The sequence below is a fragment of the Rhinoraja longicauda genome, chromosome 18, assembly GCF_053455715.1.
Source record: "Rhinoraja longicauda isolate Sanriku21f chromosome 18, sRhiLon1.1, whole genome shotgun sequence".
Taxonomy (NCBI): domain Eukaryota; kingdom Metazoa; phylum Chordata; class Chondrichthyes; order Rajiformes; family Arhynchobatidae; genus Rhinoraja; species Rhinoraja longicauda.
Window position 1 is genome coordinate 11,864,580 of NC_135970.1, and position 11,786 is coordinate 11,876,365.

Below are 11,786 nucleotides of genomic sequence, written 5' to 3' on the forward strand. Positions count from 1 at the left end.
TTGGGGGAGTCCAGAACAAGGGGCCACAGTTTAAGAATAAGGGGTAGGCCATTTAGAACGGAGATGAGGAAGAACTTTTTCAGTCAGAGAGTGGTGAAGGTGTGGAATTCTCTGCCTCAGAAGGCAGTGGAGGCCAGTTCGTTGGATGCTTTCAAGAGAGAGCTGGATAGAGCTCTTAAGGATAGCGGAGTGAGGGGGTATGGGGAGAAGGCAGGAACGGGGTACTGATTGAGAGTGATCAGCCATGATCGCATTGAATGGCGGTGCTGGCTCGAAGAGCTGAATGGCCTACTCCTGCACCTATTGTCTATTGATCTATGACTTGCTGAAGAATCACCATATGATCCGAGCCACAAGCAAAAACAAATTTCAACAAAGGACTTAGATGGAAACAATCTAATCAGCAATGGATCCATCTTTCCCATGTCTCCATAAATCCACCACGCAGCTTCCTCTCTGCAACCCTGATGATTGCTGGGAACTTGCCCGAGATTGAGCAGCCATGTTGCTGAACAACTTCAACCGCATCCAAAGACACAGGTTATCCCTTTCCTGTTGAGTAACTGTGATGTGAAAGAAGTTAAACATCAGCTGAAGCTGCATGCATTTGACACCTAGTCTACTTTAAAGAGACCTTAAATTCTCTTCTAAGAGCCACAGAGAAGAGGAAAGGCAAGCACTTGAAACAACTTTACCTGTAAACTTGCAAACTCAATATATATAGCACACATAAGCACAGTAATTCATGACAATGCTTTCCCCATGTTACTTCAGCACAGAGTATACTTGCTTGGTATGGAGGACTCCATCTTCAGGAGGGGGAAAAAATCAACCCTTTTCTGATTCATGTCAGGCTGTGTTAAATCAATTAATATTAATATTCCATATTCTTGCAGGAAGAATCCCAGTGGTCTTCCAGAGAGCTAGGTCAACCAAGCCGCAGGTGGTGGAATCAGATACAATACTACTTTTAAGCAACATTTAGACACTTGAATGGGCAAGGCATAGTATACGAGCCCTGTGCAGACAAATGAGATTACTGTAGACAAGGAGAAAGGCCGGCATGGATAGCGATGGGTTGAAGAGCCTATTTCTGCACTCTACGACTATTGTGATTGAGAGGAAACGGTAGATTGGGACCATCCCACACCAGCTGCATGATCATTGCAACTTCGAAATGCCCGAGGTCTTGCAGAAGCTTCCTCACAACAGAAAGGTGTGCACCACACTTACCATTACACCCTCCCCAAACCAACATGTCACAAGACAAGAAACCCTACCTGGAGACATGTGTAGGATATTAGTGCAATTGATTAAAATAAAAAGAGATTAAAATAAAAAGAATAAAAAATAAAAACCTTCCCTCTCTCCTAGATGCTGCCTGACCTGCTGAGTTACTCCAGCATTTTGAGATACCTTTAAAATAAAAAGTGATGTTGCTGAAACTCAGCTGGTAAGGTGGCATTTGTGAAAAGAGAAGCAGTCAAAGTTTGGAAAAAAGGTTGCATATCTGAAATGTTGACTTTCCCCCCCCCCCCCATAAATGCTGCCCAACCTGACCCAAAGAGTTTTTGCAGCATTTTCTGCTTGTAATGCAGCTGATTAGCCACCCATGCAGGGAGAAACAGAAGGAAGGCAGCTACCCCCAAATTGACTCGATACTCAAAGTTCAAGGTCAACAGACCAGAGATAACGGCAAAGGACAGATCGTGCAACTTCTTCAGTCTGCCCACTAACCGAGGACTATCCCTGCACAGTGCAGGCCATGCTGGGGCGAACTTCACGTGTTGAAATGCACTGGTCAACAAATAAAAAATGACTGATGGAAAGATCACGAAGATGACACCATCCAAGCATTTGAATTTTATGCATAATTATCGATCCTCCCAGTCTGCTCTTTTCCAAAGAAGCAGCCCCCAACATTAGCCAACCGTTCATTAAACATCTCCAGCATTGATACTTCCTTGTAAATTAAATCCTTCCTCTGTGTGGTGACCAACATTGTGTGCAGTACTCTCTCCATTGCTTGTCTTGCGTCTTAAAGAATTGCAGCGTTAATTCCACACTCTTATATTCCACACAACAGCCAATAAGTGTACCATATGACTTCTCATCTATTTGCCCTGCCATCTTCCAGGGTCTGTGCACATGCACGTGGGGCCCTCTTGTTCCTGCATACTTCTCAGCTCAATGTCCTGCCATTATCTGTGCATTTGCTTGCCTTGTTTATCCTTAATAAAAAGCATTCACCACACATTTTGTTTTGAATATCATATGTGGGCCACATTTCTGCCCACTTGACAGGTCCAAGGATTTTTTTTCTGGAACCAACAAGCTTCCTTGCTGAATCATCCATACAAATCACATAAATAAGATTTTAACGTATGGGGCACAATTAAAAAAATGTAAATATCAGTTGCACTGCCAATATCTGCATAATCTTCAAAATTCCTAAACCACGATACCAAAATGTAAGTATTGTTTCATGTGATTTCTATCGGTGATTAAGGCATCCAGCATGTAGCCCTGTGAACCCCACTGCAAAGAATCGTCGAGTCATTGACTTGGTGCCAGCAACTAGACTTTGCATCCAAATTACCTTTCCCACAGATCCCATAGCCTTTTATTCCGATTACCCTGACCTGAAGTCTTGTCGGACTCCTTGTCAAAATCTACATGTATATTAAATGCATTACCCTCATCAACCCAAATAAGTGAGTCATTCATCAGATATGACGTACACTCAACGTATCCATTCTGGCTATCCTGGAAGATGTGCCTTCCCAAAGTACGAGTTAAACTAACCCTCGATTTTGCTGGCATTATTTTGCCCACCAGTAATGTTCTGCTGACAGTCTGAAAAGACTCAATTATTCCCTTTCTCACTTTTGGAAAGTGCTATTATTTCACTTAGCAGCCTACTAGCACTCCAGCATAGATGAGGGTTAACCAATAATAAATTGCCATTTGCTCCCTTACTCCCCAACGGGTTGCAGTCCACCTTCTAAAGCTTGGTGGTTTAGTGACATTCAAAAATGGTAAAGCCCTGAATGTTTCCACTTTCAATGGTCATCAAATCTAATATTTCACACGTTCCGTCCTTAACTCCAATTTTTCCTCTTCTTGCGAAGAAGCATGCAAAGTATTTGCTTAGGATTATTTCCATGTTTTCCATCGACACAATTATATTTACCCTTTAGGGTCTGAATAAACCCCATATTTTACCAAAAAACCCGAAAATGCTGAAAATACTCCAGCAGGTCAGACAGTTCCAGGAGGGAGAGAGGATTAATAACATTTTAAGTTGATGACCATTCTTCAGAAATAGAAAGGGGTGGAAAGAACCGCAAGAATACCTGTGTTACGGTGGAGATTACAAGTGACTAAATGACACGAAAACAAAACAAAAACACAAAAACTGAAGGGCCTCGACCCAACACGTCACCCATTCCTTCTCTCCAGAGATGCTGCCTGTCCCGCTGAGTTACTCCAGCAATTTGTGTCTACCTTCGACACAAAAACAATGGTGACAGTGAGGGAGGGCAGCGAGGTTCATTAAATCACAATGCAATGTACCTGGAGGAGAGGCAAGTTGGAGATGAACGAGAACAGAGAGTGAAAAACAAACAATGCTGGGGATGCGAGAAACAAAATACTGCAGTTGCTGGAAATCTGAAATGAAAGGAAATGGCAGAAATACCAAAATGGTTAAGTAACATTTATAGAGAAAACCTGAACTCATGATACAGGCTGATGATCTTTCATCAGAACGATCCAGTTGTGACACGTTTCATATTGTTTAATTCAACATCAAGTCCCAAGGGATGGAATGTACGTTTGAAAATTTGAGAGTATGAAGAAGGGTCTCGACCCGAAATGTCACCCATTCCTTCTCTCCCGAGATGCTTCCTGACACGCTGAGCTACTCCAGCATTTCGTGAGAAAAGGTGCTGTTCCTTGGGCTTATTTTGGACTTTGGTGGAACAGTACAATAGGCCAAAGGCACATAAGTCAGTGGAATCGCAATGGAGAATACAAGTGACTGCCTACGGAAAGCTCGGGGTTACCTTTGCAATCTGAACGGAGGTGCTCTGCAAAGCACGCATCTAATCTGCACCTCCAATGTAGCAAGAAACCTATCATGACCATCAAATGCAGTACACTAAACAGGTGTATTACAAGAGCATCATTGCGTCACCAAGGAAGAGTGTTGGGTTGGGGGGAAGAGGTAAAAATCACCTGCTGCAAGGAAAAATTCAACAAGTGGTGGTTGATAGAGATGGAAGTGTGACCATGAGAGTCACAGGGGGATGGTTCTTTCACAATGCTGAAAGGTAAAGATGTGTTTGGTGGCAGCATTGGAGGTAGCAGACATCACATTAGAGAATCCATCCAACATGGAGGCTGGTGAACAGGAGGTTGTGGGGCAATTGAGATCCCAGTCAAACAGGATAGAGAAGAAGTCATGTAAGAAACTCTGCTGTGCCCAGTATCATTATCAGGACAAAAAGAATAGGGCAGAAGCAAAGAGAATGGAATTAAGTCCTTACTGGAAGCAGGATGGGAGGAAATGTAGTCAAGTGAACTGTGGGAATGGAATTTGTGTGGTTGTAATCCAGAGAAGGAAGTAAAGAAAGAAAAATTGAGAAACTAAAGGAAGAGTCAGATGGACCAAATGAAAATGAATGCAGAATGGAAATTGACAGAAAAGCTAATTAATCTTGGGAATTCTGCATGAGTGTAGGAAACGTGGTGTCCATGAGTCACAAAAGACAACAAAACAGTCGCCATAAAAAATGTGAAATATCAGATTTGATAAATTCAGGAGGTTCACCAGTTTAACTGTATATAACTCACCTTGCTCGATATAAACATGCTACAAGTTGTTAAAGAGACAAGAGAGGAAACAGCAGAAGCTTAAACTACTATTTTCCAAGCTCTTCCTTTTTCCTTAACCTCCCTTCCATAGCTGACAGGGAGGGCTCTCAATCAAACATGTGTAGTAGGAAGGAACTGCAGATGCTGGTTTAAACCAAAGATAGACGCAAAATGCTGGAGTAACTCAGCAGGACAGACAGCATCTCTGGAGAGGAATGGATGATGTTTTGGGTCGAGGCCCTTTTTCAGACTAGTCACCCATTCCTTCTCTCGAGAGATGCTGCCTGGCTCACTGAGTTACTCCAGTATTTTGTGTCTATCTCAATCAAACATTTTCCATTTCTCACACCTCTGCTCTCACCTCCTTCTCCTCACACCCAGTGAAAGGATAGGGTCTTCAACATCCCCATCACCCACCCCAACAGAATCTGAAACTTTTGCTTTTCGTTGGCAATCTTATACTTTTAAAAAATCATTTTTTTAAATTTTATTTGCCCCTTTTAGTTCTCTTCACCAGTTTCCAGTACAGATCTCACATGACCTTCGTTCTTTTTGCATTATCCTATCTTGTATGAGCCTCCACATTCTGGAAATTTCCAAGATGGGGGAGCCACACTAATTTTCTTGCTGAGAATATAATTGCTGGGAACATTCACGACTTCTTCCTTTTCGGCCACCTGTTGTCCTGAGACAGAGTTACATATTTCCAAACTATTTGGGCTAGATTACAACTCAAACTATTAAAATTGGTCCAAGCCACTTCAAAGGTTTGTTGTCACTCTTGGACCTTTTCTGAGACTAATCTCTACCTAAATCAATTATATTCATGACCATCATATTGTCCTTCTACGGATGCCCTTTCCACCCTTATTCCCCATTATCATACGGAATGCCCCCTCTCTCATTGGCCACATTATGATGTGATTTTTTAAAGTTTTCTTCAATAATTTTTCAAAATTCTGCACCCTCTACAACTTTCCCAGTGTTGCTACTCCAGTTCATATTTAGGGCAGTTGAAATCCTGTCTACATATTTAACAACATAAATCGACCTTCCATCTTTGGGTCACTTTATGGCACTGACCCTACAACCCTCTATTCCCTTCATAATCAAATGAGCTACCAATCCCCACTTTTAATATATTTAGTGAGTGAGGCCCAACAGCCTCTTCAGCCAAGAAATCCAAAGATTTATTAACCCATGGAGAAATCTCTTCTCGTTTATGTCCTTGTGACGAGCAACTCATTTTGAGATTATGACTCCTGGCTCTCGAACCTCAGGCAGAGGAACATCAATTGGTCAAAATCTGAAGACATTTTCTATGTTTCAAAGAGATCCCTTCTTATTTTTGTAAACTCAAGGCAGCACAAACCCAGTCAGTTTTATTTCCATTTGTAATAAACTGTGCTCCAACCCAGGCTTAAATTTGGTGAAAATCCACTGGATTTCCTCAATCACATGCAAAAAACCTACATTAAAAAAGGAAACCAGACCTATACATAATATTCCAAAAGTACTCCCACCGAGGCCTGTAAAAAACAGCACTAAGGTCTTTAATATTACATTTAAATCCTTTTATAATGAAGTCCAATAAACAATTTGCTTTCCAACTTGCCTGCTGTTACTGCATGTTAACTTTCCGAGGTTCATGTACAAGGACACCCACATTCTTCTGAAAACCAACTTCCATTTCTCAACATTTAAAAAACACTCCACATATCTACTTCTATTAACGTGGATGAACTACATTTCTACATTACATTCTACCATGTCCTCATCTATTCTCAGCCTGTCAAGATGGCGACACAGTGGCACAGCGGTAGAGTTTCTGCCTTACAGCGAATGCCGAGCCGGAGACCCGGGTTCGATCCCGACTACGGGTGCTGTCTGTACAGAGTTTATACATTCTCCCCGTGACCTGCGTGGGTTTTCTCCGAGATCTTCGGTTTCCTCCCACACTCTAAAGACGTGCAGGTTTGTAGGTTAATTGGCTTGGTAAATACAAAAAAAATTGTCCCTAGTGGGTGTAGGATAGTGTTAATGTGCAGGGACTGCTGGTCGGCGTGGACCCGGTGGGCCGAAAGGGCCTGTTTCCGCACTGTATCTCTAAACTAAATTAAATTAAGGTCCCCCTGAAGTAGCTCTGAAACCTCTTCATAACTCTGTACAAACGTGGGTGACAATATAATATTGTATTTATCAGACTAGGTATACTCATTTAAATGCTAGAAATTACAATATCCATCCATGTGCACCTTAGTTGTCATGGCCTCCTAACCCCAAATGACCCTTTTGTTCCTTATGTTCTGTCTATTAACCAATACTTAATCTACCCACAACATCACGTGCTCCAATTTTATTAATGCCATGCAGCCTTACAAAAGGCCTTTTAAAAAGTCCCAAAAATAGCAAATCCACTCATTCCCAACATCTTTTATGCCAATTATAACCTCAAAACTTGAATAGATGTGTGAAACGGCATTTCTCTTGCCTAAATCCATGCTGACTTTGCCCTGTTAACATCCACATAAATAGATGCCATTTTTCCTTCTGCTGCTGTAAATCTGCAGCTCATCATTTTCTTCCTCCCGTTCTTAAATAGTAGGGTTACATTTTCTATTTTCCAATCTGTGGGAACTGTTCCAGAATGTATTAAATTTTACATATTGACTACTAATACATCTCCAAAGCCACTGCTCTCAAAATCCTGAGATGCATGCCATCAAATCCTTAGGATTTATCACATTTTAGTCCCACCACTTTACCCATCTCTGTTATTTCACTCATGATAATTTATTTCAACTCCCTGTTATCTCTAGATCTATTGTACCCATTACCTATATGTTTCCAGTATTATCTCCTGCTAAGAAAGCCAAAGATCTCGCCACCGTTTCCATTTCCCCCAATGCAGTTTCTTCAGTCTCGGGCTCCAAAGGATTCATTTCTGCTATTCTTTTCCCTGTTATGGAAGATAGTACACAACTTCCTTTTTTGTATTTCTTACTACATAACCCTTATCAATATATGTAGGAAGAAACTGCAGATGCTGGTTCAAACCTAAGATAGACAAAATGCTGGAGTAACACAGCAGGACAGGCAGCATCTCCGGAGAGAAGGAATGGGGGACGTTTCGGGTCGAGACCCTTATTCTCGATCCAAAACGTCACTCATTCCTTCTGTCCAGGGATGCTGACTGTCCCGCTGTGTTACTCCGCATTTTGTGTCTACCTGTATCAACATATTGGCGATCCTTTACAGATTACTTTTCCAAACCACAGTTCACTGTGTTTTTGGCAATATTACATGCATTCCTCATTTTCTAATCCCATATTGAAATTCTCTTATTAACTATGCTGAGATCAATCTTGCTGTTCCATTGTTATGCTTCTTGGAAACATGCATTTGTTTTAATATTTGGATTAATTCTTGAAATGATCTCCAGTCATAGCTTTCCATATAGTTTCTCAATCTACTATATCTAACACAGATCTACAGTTTTCTTTAATTGAACTTAAGATTGTGGTTTCAGGTTCAGATTGAACCATTTTTTAAAAATCTTTTCATTCTATTGATTCTTCAGACCTGCATCTTACTCTTAAGGACCTAATATGACACACTCAACAATTCACCATTGCTCACATTTCTTTTCTTCATCAATTCAGCTGGTTTCTTGGAAACACACACCTTGTTGATTTAAAGAGAAGATTTTCTCTTTAACCAATATTGCAATTATCCTGCTCTTTCCATGTCATCTGATAGATCTGTAGTCAGGAACAGAGCAGACATTCCAGCTCCTCTTAAAGTCAGTGTTTCAAGAATAGCTATCATTAAGGTTTCAACCTTCAATTTAACCGAAAAAACACTCCCAAAGGCCTACCTGGAAATTTTTAACTACCAAATACCACCAGAATTAATACTTTTGTTGATTTTGCTTTAGGACTTCCTTCATGGACTTACAAACTGTACACATAGACAACTGATCAAGCATTATTTCTGAAACAGTTCAGACAAAGAATTCCTGCCTAACACATTAACTGCTTTTCTTTCCACATTTTCTGCCAAACCCAAGTATTTCCCAAATTTTCTGTTCTTATTTCAGATTTGTAGTATCTACAAATGTTTGATTTGCATTTACAACTGACCTAACTGACTTGTTGTAGGACAAGCCGATAAGTAGTTAAAAGGGACGCAAGGGGAAAAGTGCTGGCAGAAATGGAGGATAAACAAGAACATACTCCTGATCACATGAAAGAAAGTGGTGATTTTATACAATAAATAACTACGGTAACTAAGCCTAAATTAGATTAAAGTCTACATTGGGAACATAAAATGTAGATTGCAGAATACCAGACTTGAACACACAACTATGTAGTGGGATATTTTTGTAGAAAATATGTGGCCTTGAGAGTTGAAATAAGGAGCAAAACACAAATACCAGCATACTACAGAGTGTGAAGTTTACAGATCCTAAAGGGTAAGGTGGGGAATAAAACAACCAGAAAGGATTAACTAATATTTCAGTCGTCATGGAGCCTTTGGGAAACAGTGATCATGGTATGATAGAAATTTAGAGTCATAGTCATGCAGCATGGCCCTTCAGCCCAACTTGTCCGTGCCGACCAGGATACCCCATCTCACCTATTCCCGTTTGCCCCAAATCCCTCTAAACCTTTCATGTCTACGTATTTATCAGTAAATTGTTCATATTATCACTCTCAATGTAGGGGTGCTCAAAAAACATAATTAATACATATTCAGTGGTTTAAAAATCAAAAACATCCAGCTTTACCAAATGAAAAATGTTGTTTGCATTTTTTTTAAATTAAGAACAAGTCTTACAGATAATGCACCCATGTTCCTACATGCATCAGCATTATTTCCTCAACTCATTACACCAAAATATAATTCTCTACCAAATTCCCCAGAAGTCACCAGCCTTTATATTCCACATTTGCTCACTTATTTCCTGCTCTTGGCTTTTAGTTTTGCATTTTAAAAACAACCTTCAAGTGAGGCCGATTATTTTCCTCATTCCAATAATTCAGAGCACCAAATAATTTCCAATTGAAAGTTTATCACCACTTACGAAGTGCTATCCCCCACACTTGAGGCAATATGTAGATTGCAGAATATCTCTGATCAAGCCACAAACATTCAGCTTCAACATTCAACTGGAGATTACAACCTTCTGAACTCAATGAATTCAATTTCAAAAATTGATTCTGCTATTTCTGTTTACACTTCAGTTGAGATGAAATACACATTCCAAAAATAATGCAGATGAATTATAACTGATGCTCAAGCTGATGGTTAAAGACATTTAAAATAATTTACCAGCTATTCTCTAAGTTAACTGGTCATTTAGACACATTAAACTTCTATTGAAACAACCCAATTGATCATAAACATATCTCTGCCGCCATGCAAGGCATATGACATATACTTGCATACAGAAATTATACTACTGATGAATTATACTTCTCTCCCTCCTTAAAATAAAATCTGCACCATATTTTGAATAGGTTCTTCACAACGTCCATAAAATACTTTGATGAATTTAGACTTAAATTTTCATATATGACGGGAAAAATCAAATAATAAAATAGAAAACATTTTTGGCATTTTACTGAACTAAAATCTTTTCTGCAGATAAATGTTTATGCAGATTTATGTTCCAGTGAAGGCAAATGAAATGATCAAGAAATTATGTCAAAATTAAAAATAAAATTCTGCCTAGAATGCTTGTTATAACCATTTTAGAAATACTTGCCATTATTCCAATATCACGCGTGGAACTCTTTCCACACCCCACTCCAGCTCTCCCACATTTTGCCAGTTTTAATAACCCATTTTGGCTAGAATTCTTTTGCCAATGTAACAGTGACTACACTTCTAAAGAAATAAATCAGCAAAGAAACACACTGAGATAGAACATTCGACACAGTATGCTATTACACTATATATCTGCAGGACCCTCTAACTTGTCTAACTGAACTATTTTAAAATGGCTCATTTTCTGAGCTTCTCTTCCTTTTCAAAAAAAGCAAAAATGAAGGCCTACGAAAACAGAGAGCTGGTTTTACACGTCTTCACACAAATGCCCCACAAAAAAAACCATTATAAAAGCCAAGTATCTCCCTATCTCACGTCTCCACTCGATCATCTTTTCCTGCCCATTTTGTGCTGATAAAACTGCTGGTTAAACACAACCTGGGCAGACATTTTGTGTAGATCTCACCCTTCTAAAAGAGCATTGAACTTCTAGTCTAATGATACAATGACAACGCACAAGGGCAGCGCTTCACGTCCGTGAGACCACCAAGGGTAAATTTCATCCATGGAAGTAAATGGATGATGTGTTGAGCAGCAAAGTCCGAGAAAGACACCTTGACAACTTGCCTAATGGCAGAATTTCAAGCACGAAACGCCGGAATTTTCGCTTCATTTACCTTTGGAAAGGCGGAGAGGAACTTCCAGAGATTGAACATGTTGGTTAGGGGTCCGTAACCGAGCAGAATGATTGTCTTTGAGAGGAAGAAGCTTGGCGTGGCCTAAAACCCTTCCCCACATCCCATGATTTCTTGTGTTACAGACAGCAATGGCTCTGCAGACCAGAGCAGCTGCCATCGAGCACCGGATGCCATCAGATGGCCAGGGGAAAGCAATCGAACGCGCACCATCGAGCAGCAAACCCCCCCCACCCCCAACTCAAACCAACAGGTTGATGTCATTACATCAGGCTAGGGTGTTTAAGTTTGGAGTGATCGATGCTCACTGATGGATCTGGGTACCAGACTTTGAATGGGTACTTTCTTCCATTCGCCGACTGCACTCCTTGTCAGACACATTTGAAAGGAGACAGGACACAAAATGCTGGAGTAACTCAGCGGGACAGGCAGCATCTCTGG

The 11,786-nt window shown here is 40.4% G+C and overlaps 1 protein-coding gene across 4 annotated transcripts in view; it reads right to left on the reverse strand.

The window, feature by feature from the left end:
• LOC144602252 (activating molecule in BECN1-regulated autophagy protein 1-like) overlaps positions 1–11,489 on the reverse strand; it is a 292,114-nt gene extending 280,625 nt beyond the window's left edge. For all 4 annotated transcript variants that reach the window (XM_078415123.1, XM_078415121.1, XM_078415122.1 and 1 more), the window contains exon 1: positions 11,328–11,489. The gene's annotated coding sequence lies outside the window, so the exon portion shown is untranslated. The remainder of the gene's footprint in view (positions 1–11,327) is intronic.
• Positions 11,490–11,786: the final 297 nt, after the last annotated feature.